The following is a 10897-nucleotide window of genomic DNA, read 5'->3' as shown; positions in this document are numbered from 1 at the left end:
GGGGGGCTATAGGGGATATATGGGGTTATATGGGGGGGTTATGGGGTTATATGGGGTTATATGGTATTATATGGGATTATATGGGGGGTTATGGGGTTATATGGGGGGGCTATGGGGTTATATGGGGGGGTTATGGGTTATATGGGGGGTTATGGGGTTATATGGGGGCTATGGGGTTATATGGGGGCTATGGGGTTATATGGGGTTATATGGGATTATATGGGGTTATATGGGGGTTATATGGGGTGTTATGGGGTTATATGGGGGGGTTATAGGGTTATATGGGGGGGTTATATGGGGTTATATGGGGGGTTATGGGGTTATATGGGGTTATATGGGGATTATATGGGGTTATATGGGGGGATATGGAGGGTTATGGGGTTATATGGGGGTTATATGGGGGTTATGTGGGGTTATATGGGGGAGTTATAGGGGAATATGGGATTTATTGGTTATAGGGGATTTAAGGGATATGGGTTTGGTGGGGGGATTTATGGGGTTATATGGGCTATATGGGGTTATATGGGGGGTTATGGGGGATTTATGGGGTATATGGGTGGCTTATGGGGATTTATGGGGTTATATGGGACTATATGGGGTTATATGGGGGGTTATGGGGGATTTATGGGGTTATATGGGACTATATGGGGTTATATGGGGGGGTTATGGGGGATTTATGGGGTTACTATGGTAGACTATATGGGGGTTTATTATGGGGTTATGGGGTTATATGGGACTCTATGGGGTTATATGGGGGGGTTATGGGGGATTTATGGGGTTATGGGGTGGTTATGGGGCATCTAAACCCCCATATGTTTTAATGGGGTCGTTTTTGGGGGTCAAACCGTACGGATTTGGGGTTGTTCTACATCCTCCTGCAGCTCCGGAGCCGCACGATGAGCAAATCCCATAAAGGGGCATCGAGAGCCTTTTTGGGGTGAAAAGAGACAATTTTGGGGCTTTTTGGGGTGAAAAGGGCCGATTTTGGGGCTTTTTGGGGTGAAAAGAGCTGATTTGGGGTCTGTTTTGGGGGGTTTTATGGGGTTTTTTGGGGGGGGGATTTTAGGGGGGATTTGGGGCCTATGGGGTCAATGGGGTATTGGGGTCTATGGGGTCTGTTGGGTCTATGGGGTTTATGGGGTATATGGGGTATTGGGGTCAATGGGGCCAATGGAGTCAATAGGGTCTATGGGATCTATGGGGTCTGTGGGGTCTGTGGGGGTCTATGGGGTCTATGGGGTCTATGGGGTCTATGGGGTCTATGGCATCTATGGGGTCTATGGGGTCTGTGGGGTCTATGGGGTCTATGGGGTCTATGGGGTCTATGGGGTCTATGGCATCTATGGGGTCTATGGGGTCTGTGGGGTCTATGGGGTCTATGGGGTCTATGGGGTCTGTGGGGTCTGTGGGGTCTATGGGGTCTATGGAGTCAATGGCATCTGTGGGGTCTATGGGGTCTATGGGGTCTTATGGGATCTATGGGGTCTGTGGGGTCTATGGGGTCTTTGGGGTCAATGGGGTCTATGGAGTCAATGGCATCTATGGGGTCTGTGGGGTCTGTGGGGTCTATGGGGTCTGTGGGGTCTATGGGGTCTATGGGGTCTGTGGAGTCAATGGCATCTGTGGGGTCTATGGGGTCTTATGGGGTCTATGGGGTCTATGGGGTCTGTGGGGTCTATGGGGTCTTTGGGGTCTATGGGGTCTTATGGGGTCTGTGGGGTCTGTGGGGTCTTATGGGGTCTATGGGGTCTTATGGGGTCTGTGGGGTTTATGGGTTCTATGGGGTCTTTGGGGTCAATGGGATCTATGGAGTCAATGGCATCTATGGGGTCTGTGGGGTCTATGGGGTCTTATGGGGTCTTATGGGGTCTATGGGCCTATGGGGTCTATGGGGTCTATGGAGTATTGGGGTCTATGGGGCCAATGGAGTCAATAGGGTCTATGGGATCTATGGGGTCTGTGGGATCAATGGGGCCAATGGAGTCAATAGGTTCTATGGGGTCTATGGGGTATTGGGGTTTATGGGTTCTATGGGGTCTTCGGGGTCAATGGGATCTATGGAGTCAATGGCATCTGTGGGGTCTGTGGGGTCTGTGGGGTCTATGGGGTCTTATGGGGTCTATGGGGTCTGTGGGGTCTTTGGGGTCTATGGGGTCTATGGGGTCTATGGGGTCTATGGGATCTATGGGGTCTATGGGGTCTATGGGGTCTATGGGGTCTCTATGGGGTTCTATGGGGTTCTATGGGGTCTGTGGGGTCTATGGGGTCTATGGGGTCTATGGGGTCAATGGCATCTATGGGGTCTGTGGGGTCTATGGGGTCTTATGGGGTCTGTTGGGTCTATGGGGTCAATGGGGTATTGGGGGTATTTTGGGGCTAATTTATGGGGTTTTGGGGTTGAATTTATGGGTTTTGGGGTGAATTTATGGGGTTTGGGGGTGAATTTATAGGGATTTGGGGGTATTTTAGGGTGAATTTCTGGGGTTTGGGGGTTTTGGGGTGAATTTCTGGGGTTTTGGGGGCTGAATTTTGGGGTGGAATTTCTGGGATTTTGGGGTGAATTTATGGGGTTTGGGGGGATTTTAGGGTGAATTTATGGGTTTTTGAGAGGTATTTTGGGCATTTTGGGGTGAATTTATGGGATTTTGGGGTATTTTGGGGTGAATTTATGGGGTTTTGAGGGTTTTGGGGTGTATTTATGGGGTTTTGGGGGGATTTTGGGGGTGAATTTATGGGGTTTTGGGGGTGAATTTTGGGTGTATTTGGGGTTTTTTTGGGTGAATTTATGGGGTTTGGGGGTTTTGGGGTGAATTTCTGGGATTTTGGGGTCTGAATTTGGGGGTGAATTTATGGGGTTTTGGGGTGAATTTATGGGGTTTTGGGGTGAATTTTGGGTGTATTTGGGGTTTTTTTGGGTGTATTTATGGGGTTTTGGGGGTAAAATGGGGCTTTTGGGGTGAATTTCTGGGGTTTTGGGGTATTTTAGGGTGAATTTATGGGGTTTTGGGGGCTGAATTTTGGGGTGAATTTATGGGGTTCTGGGGTTGAATTTATGGGTTTTTGGGGGTGAATATTAGGGTGAATTTCTGGGCTTTTGGGTTTTTGGGGGTTTTTGGGTTGAATTTATGGGATTTTGGGGGTGAATTTTTGGTGTATTTGGGGTTTTTTTGGGTGAATTTATGGGGTTTGGGGGTATTTTAGGGTGAATTTATGGGTTTTTGAGAGGTATTTTGGGGATTTTGGGGTGAATTTATGGGGTTTGGGGGTGAATTTATGGGGTTTTGGGTTATTTTGGGGTGAATTTATGGGGTTTTGGGGTGAATTTATGGGGTTTTGAGGGTTTTGGGATGTATTTATGGGGTTTTGGGGGGATTTTGGGGTGAATTTATGGGATTTTGGGGGTGAATTTTGGGTGTATTTGGGGTTTTTTGGGTGAATTTATGGGGTTTTTGGGGGTTTTGGGGTGTATTTATGGGATTTTGGGGTGAATTTATGGGTGTTTTGGGTTGAATTTATGGGGTTTTGGGGTTGAATTTGTGGGTTTTGGGGTGATTTTATGGGGTTTTGGGGTGAATTTATGGGGTTTTGGTTATTTTACGGTGGAATTTATGGGGTTTTGGGGGCTGAATTTTGGGGTGAATTTATGGGGTTTTGGGGTGAATTTATGGGGTTTGGGGGTATTTTGGGGTGAATTTATGGGGTTTTGGGGTATTTTGGGGTGAATTTATGGGGTTTTGGGGGTGAATTTATGGGATTTTGGGGGTGAATTTTGGGTGTATTTGGGGTTTTTTTGGGTGAATTTATGGGGTTAGGGGGGTATTTTGGGGTGAATTTATGGGTTTTTGAGAGGTATTTTGGGGATTTTGGGGTGAATTTATGGGGTTTTGGGATATTTTGGGGTGAATTTATGGGGTTTTGGGGTGAATTTATGAGGTTTTGGGGGGAAAAATGGGGCTTTTGGGGTGAATTTCTGGGGTTTGGGGGAATTTTGGGGTGAATTTATGGATTTTGGGGGTGAATTTTGGGTGTATTTGGGTTTTTTTGGGTGAATTTATGGGGTTTGGGGGGATTTTAAGGGTGAATTTATGGGGTTTTGGGGTATTTTAAGGTGAATTTATGGGTTTTTGAGAGGTATTTTGGGGATTTTGGGGTGAATTTATGGGATTTTGGGGTATTTTGGGGTGAATTTATGGGGTTTTGGGGTGAATTTATGGGGTTTTGGGGGATTTTGGGGTGAATTTATGGGGTTTTGGGGGGATTTTGGGGTGAATTTATGAGTTTTGGGGGTGAATTTATGGGGTTTTGGGGGATTTTGGGGTGAATTTATGGGTTTTGGGGGTGAATTTATGGGGTTTGGGGGGATTTTGGGGTGAATTTATGAGTTTTGGGGGTGAATTTATGGGGTTTGGGGGGATTTTGGGGTGAATTTATGGGATTTTGGGGGTGAATTTATGGGATTTTGGGGTGAATTTATGGGATTTTGGGGTATTTTGGGGTGAATTTATGGGGTTTTGGGCTTGAATTTGTGGGTTTTGGGGTGAATTTATGGGATTTTGGGGTATTTTGGGGTTAATTTATGGTTTTTGGGGTGAATATTAGGGTGAATTTCTGGGCTTTTGGGTTTTTGGGGGGTTTTGGGTTGAATTTAGGGGATTTGGGGGTTGAATTGAAGCCATTTATGGGGTGGGTGGGGTCCAATTATGGTGTGTGTGTGTGTGGGGGGGGGGGGGGCTGTTCATTTTGGGTTAAATTAACCCCTTTTTGGGTTCTTTCTTATACCTGTAGCGAAAGCTCTGGCCAATGACGGGTGTCGAGCCAATAGGGGACATCTCAATATGGCCGCCATGATCCTAAAACCATTAAAAACCCCATTAGAAATGACCCAAAATCGCATGAATTTAACCCAAAATAGAGCCGCCCCCCCCCCCCTTATCTCCCTTATCTCCCTTCCCACCCCCCCCTATATCCCTTATCAGGGTGGTGCAGATGTGGAGCCGCACCCTGAAAGTGGGGGGGGGGGGGGGAAGGTTTTGGGCTTAAAAATGACGATTTTGGGCAAAACTTGTTGTTTTTTTTTTCCCTTTGGGGGGTTGGAAAATGGCGATTTTTGGTACACCCCAAATTTGGTGGATTTTTAGGCAAAAATGAGACTATTTTTGGGTGGGGAAAAGGGTGATTTTGGGGTCCGTAAGATCCGATTTTTGGTATTGAAATGGTGATTTTTGGGGGTAAAAAGCTCCGTTTTGGGACTGAGAAATGAGCGTTTTTGGTGTCAAAATCCCCAATTTTGGCCCTAAAAATCCCAATTTTGGGTCCAAAAATCCCAATTTGGGTCCAAAAAGTCCCATTTTTGGTGTTGAAATCACCAATTTGGGGTCCAGAAAGTCCCAATTTTGGCTCTAAAAATCCCAATTTTGGGTCCAGAAATTCACATTTTTGGCAGTAAAATCCCCAATTTTTGGTCATTTTTGGCCTCAAAAGTCCCAACTTTGGTCCTAAAAATCCCAATTTTGGGTCCAAAAAGTCCCAATTTTGGCCCTAAAACCTTCAATTTTTGGTGTCAAAATCCCCAATTTTGGCTCTAAAAATTCCAATTTTGGGTCCAGAAATCCACATTTTTGGCCCTAAAAATCCCAATTTTGGGTCCAAAAAATCCCAATTTTGACCCTAAAAATCCCAATTCTGGGTCCAAAAAGTCCCATTTTTGGCACTAAAATCCCCATTTTTAGCCCTAAAAATCCCCAATTTTAGCCCTAAAAATCCCCAATTTTGGCCCTAAAATCCCCATTTTGGGTCCAGAAATTCACATTTTTAGCACTAAAATCCCCAATTTTGGCTCTAAAAATCCCAATTTTGGGTCCAGAAATTCACATTTTTGGACCTAAAAATCCCAATTTTGGGTCCAAAAAGTCCTAATTTGGGGTCCAGAAATTCAAATTTTTGGCCCTAAAATCCCCATTTTTTGGTCCTAAAATCTCCATTTTTGGTCCTAAAAACCCCAATTTCGGGTTCAAAAAGTCCCATTTTTGACCCTAAACCACCCAATTTTGGGTCATTTTTGGCCTTAAAAATCCCAATTTGGGGTCCAAAAAGTCCCATTTTTGGCCCTAAAAATCCCAGTTTTGGGTCCAAAAAGCCCCAATTCTGGGTCCAAAAAGTCCCATTTTTGGCACTAAAATCCCCATTTTTAGCCCTAAAAATCCCCAATTTTGGCCCTAAAAATCCCAGTTTTGGGTCCAGAAATTCACATTTTTAGCACAAAAATCCCCAATTTTGGCTCTGAAAATTCCAATTTTGGGTCCAGAAATCCACATTTTTGGCCCTAAAAATCCCAATTTTGGGTCCAAAAAGTCCTAATTTGGGGTCCAGAAATTCACATTTTTAGCACAAAAATCCCCAATTTTGGGTCCAAAAAGTCCCATTTTTGGCTCTTAAAAAACCAATTTTGGCCCTAAAATCCCCATTTTTTGGTCCTAAAATCTCCATTTTTGGTCCTAAAAACCCCAATTTTGGGTTCAAAAAGTCCCATTTTTGGCCCTAAACCACCCAATTTTGGGTCATTTTTGGCCTTAAAAATCCCAATTCTGGGTCCCAAAAGTCCCATTTTTGGCCCTAAAAATCCCAATTTTGGGTCCAAAAAGTCCCATTTTTGGTACTAAAATCCCCATTTTTAGCCCTAAAAATCCCCAATTTTGGCCCTAAAAGTCCCAATTTTGGGTCCAGAAATTCACATTTTTAGCACTAAAATCCCCAATTTTGGGTTCAAAAAGTCCCATTTTTGGCCCTAAACCACCCAATTTTGGGTCATTTTTGGCCTTAAAAATCCCAATTCTGGGTCCAAAAAGTCCCATTTTTGGCCCTAAAATCCCCATTTCTGGCACAAAACGCCCAATTTTGTCCCTAAATCCCCCATTTTTTGGTCTTAAAACCCCCATTTTTGGGTCCTAAACCCCACATTTCTACCCTAAAAACACCATTTTTCCCCCCAAAAATCCCATTTTTGGCCCCTAAACCCCCATTTTTCGCCCTCAAACCCCATTTTTCCCCTAAAAACCCCATTTTTCCCCTAAAAACCCCCATTTTAGCTCCTCCTTTGCCCCCAAAATGGCCATTTTTACCCCCAATCTCCCCTTTTTGCCCAAAATCCCCATTTTTTACCCCAAATTCCCAACCTGTCATTAAAAACCCCCATTTTTTCACTCTAAAATCTCCTTTTTAACCCAAATCTCCATTTTCTTACCCCAAATTTCACCCCCAAACCCCATTTTTTCCCTCATAAACCCCCATTTTTGACCAAAATCCCCAATTTTAACCCCAAAAATCACCCTTATTACCAAAAATCACTATTTTACCCCTAAAAACCCCAATTTTTACCCTAAAACCCCCCTTTTTTTTGCTTAACTCAATGTTTCCCTTCTCCTCTCCCCCCCCCATTAACCCCCATTACTCCCCCAGACCCAAAATCCCCTAAATTCACCCCAAAATCCGACCCCAACCTGTAACGTTGTCCCACGCTGAGAACGAACGCACTGGAGTGGGCGGGGCCAGATTAGGCCACGCCCACCAGCCCCATAGGCCACGCCCATCACCACGAAGCCACGCCCACTTCGACCACCTGTCAATCACAGGGGAAAGCCACGCCCACCTCCTTAAGCCCCGCCCACTGCCCCCTAAAACTCCCTTTTCTGCCCCATTTTTCCAGCCCCGAAAGTGCCATTTTTGCCCCGAAAACCCGCTATAAATCCCCTATAACCCCACACAGACCCCCATAGAACCCCTATAAATCCCCATAGACCCCCACAGATCACCCATAACACCCCATAGACCCCCTATAAGTCCCAATAGACCCCCATAACACCCCATAGACCCCCATAGCACCCCATAGATCCCCTATAACACCCCATAGGCCCCATAGATCCCCTATAACACCCCATAGACCCCCATAACACCCCATAGACCCCATAGATCCCCTATAACACCCCATAGACCCCCATAACCCCCCATAGACCCCATAGATCCCCTACAACACCCCATAGACCCCCATAACCCCCCATAGACCCCATAGATCCACTACAACACCCCATAGACCCCAACAGATCCCCTATAACACCCCATAGACCCCCATAACCCCCCATAGACCCCATAGATCCACTATAACACCCCATAGACCCCCATAACCCCCCATAGACCCCATAGATCCCCTATAACACCCCATAGATCCCCTTAACCCCCCATAGACCCCATAGATCCACTATAACACCCCATAGACCCCCCATAACCCCCCATAGACCCCATAGATCCCCTAAAACACCCCATAGACCCCATAGATCCCCTATAACACCCCATAGACCCCCATAACCCCCCATAGACCCCATAGATCCCCTATAACAACCCATAGACTCCCATAACCCCCCATAGACCCCATAGATCCCCATAACCCCCCATAGACCCCATAGATCCCCTATAACACCCCATAGACCCCCATAACCCCCCATAGACCCCATAGATCCCCTATAACACCCCATAGATCCCCTTAACCCCCCATAGACCCCATAGATCCACTATAACACCCCATAGACCCCCCATAACCCCCCATAGACCCCATAGATCCCCTATAACACCCCATAGACCCCCATAACCCCCCATAGACCCCATAGATCCCCTATAACAACCCATAGACTCCCATAACCCCCCATAGACCCCATAGATCCCCATAACCCCCCATAGACCCCAACAGATCCCCTATAACACCCCATAGACCCCCATAACCCCCCATAGACCCCATAGATCCCCTATAACACCCCATAGACCCCCATAACCCCCCATAGACCCCATAGATCCCCTATAACACCCCATAGACCCCCATAACCCCCCATAGACCCCATAGATCCACTATAACAACCCATAGACCCCCATAACCCCACACAGACCCCCATAACCCCCCATAGACCCCCTATAGCACCTCATAGACCCCATAACACACCATAAATCCCCTATAATCCCACACACACCCCCATAGAACCCCTATAAATCCCCATAGACCCCCATAACCCCCCATAGCCCCCATAGATCCACTATAACACCCCATAGACCCCCATAACCCTCCATAGACCCCATTGATCCCCTATAACATCCCATAGAACCCCATAACCCCCCATAGACCCCATAAATCCCCTATAACACCCCATAGACCCCCATAACCCCCCATAGACCCCATAGATGCCCTATAACACCCCATAGACCCCCATAACCCCCCATAGATCCCTTATAACACCCCATAGACCCCCATAACCCCCCATAGACCCCATAGATCCCCTATAACACGCCATAGACCCCCATAACCCCCCATAGACCCCATAGAGCCCCTATAACACCCCATAGACCCCCATAACCCCCCATAGAACCCCTATAACCCCCATAGACCCCCATAAAACCCCATAAATCCCCTATAACCCCACACAGACCCCCATAGAACCCCTATAAATCCCCATAGACCCCCAAAGATCAACCATAACACCCCATAGACCCCCATAACCCCCCATAGACCCCATAGATCCACTATAACACCCCATAGACCCCCATAACCCCCCATAGACCCCATAGATCCACTATAACACCCCATAGACCCCCATAACCCCCCATAGACCCCATAGACCCCCTATAACACCCCATAGACCCCCATAACCCCCCATAGACCCCATAGATCCACTATAACACCCCATAGACCCCCATAACCCCCCATAGACCCCATAGATCCACTATAACAACCCATAGACCCCCTATAAACCCCTATAGACCCCATAGATCCCCTATAACCCCCCATAGAACCCCTATAACACACTATAAATCCCCTATAACCCCACACAGACCCCATACATCCCCTATAACACCCCATAGACTCCCATAGCCACCCATAGACCCCATAGATCCCCTATAACACCCCATAGACACCCATAGCTCCCCATAGATCCCCTATAAGACCCCATAGACCCCCATAACACACCATAAATCCCCTATAACCCCACACAGACCCCATAGAACCCCTGTAGATCCCCATAAACCCCCATAACCCCCCATAGACCCCATAGATCCCCTATAACACCCCATAGACCCCATAGATCCCCATAGACCCCATAGATCCACTATAACACCCCATAGACCCCCATAACCCCACACAGACCCCCATAGATCCCCTATAACACCCCATAGACCCCCATAACCCCCCATAGACCCCATAGGTCCCCTATAACATCCCATAGACCCCCATAACCCCCCATAGACCCCATAGATCCCCTATAACACCCCATAGACCCCCATAACCCCCCATAGACCCCATAGATCCCCTATAACACCCCATAGACCCCCATAACCCCCCATAGACCCCATAGATCCCCTATAACACCCCATAGACCCCCATAACCCCCCATAGACCCCATAGATCCACTATAACACCCCATAGACCCCCATAACACCCCATAGACCCCATAGACCCCCGATAACACCCCATAGACCCCCATAACCCCCCATAGACCCCATAGACCCCCGATAACACCCCATAGACCACCATAACCCCCCATAGACCCCATAGATCCCCTATAACACCCCATAGACCACCATAACCCCCCATAGACCCCATAGATCCACTATAACAACCCATAGACCCCCATAACCCCCCATAGACCCCATAGATCCCCTATAACACCCCATAGACCCCCATAACCCCCCATAGACCCCATAGATCCCCTATAACAACCCATAGACCCCCATAACCCCCCATAGACCCCCATAGATCTCCTATAACACCCCATAGACCCCCATAACCCTCCATAGACCCCATAGACCCCCTATAAATCCCCATAGACCCCCATAACCCCCCATAGACCCCATAGACCCCCTA

At 47.3% G+C, this 10897-nt stretch overlaps 2 long non-coding RNA genes across 2 annotated transcripts; both read right to left on the bottom strand.

Annotated features, from left to right (window-relative positions):
• Positions 1-581: 581 nt before the first annotated feature.
• Positions 582-7730, bottom strand: LOC146751207 (uncharacterized). Its single transcript, XR_014941782.1, has 3 exons — positions 7497-7730; positions 4780-4850; positions 582-928 (listed from the first exon to the last, which is right to left on the bottom strand). It is a non-coding gene; the product is annotated as an uncharacterized LOC146751207 (long non-coding RNA).
• On the bottom strand, positions 5182-7031 carry LOC146751208 (uncharacterized). The gene is made up of 2 exons (XR_014941783.1): positions 5882-7031; positions 5182-5667 (listed from the first exon to the last, which is right to left on the bottom strand). It is a non-coding gene; the product is annotated as an uncharacterized LOC146751208 (long non-coding RNA).
• Positions 7731-10897: the final 3167 nt, after the last annotated feature.

This window comes from Coturnix japonica, unplaced genomic scaffold (assembly GCF_054131305.1).
Source record: "Coturnix japonica strain WE unplaced genomic scaffold, WE-NBRP24 Scf112, whole genome shotgun sequence".
Taxonomy (NCBI): Eukaryota; Metazoa; Chordata; class Aves; order Galliformes; family Phasianidae; genus Coturnix; species Coturnix japonica.
This window is presented reverse-complemented; position numbering and strand designations above follow the sequence as displayed.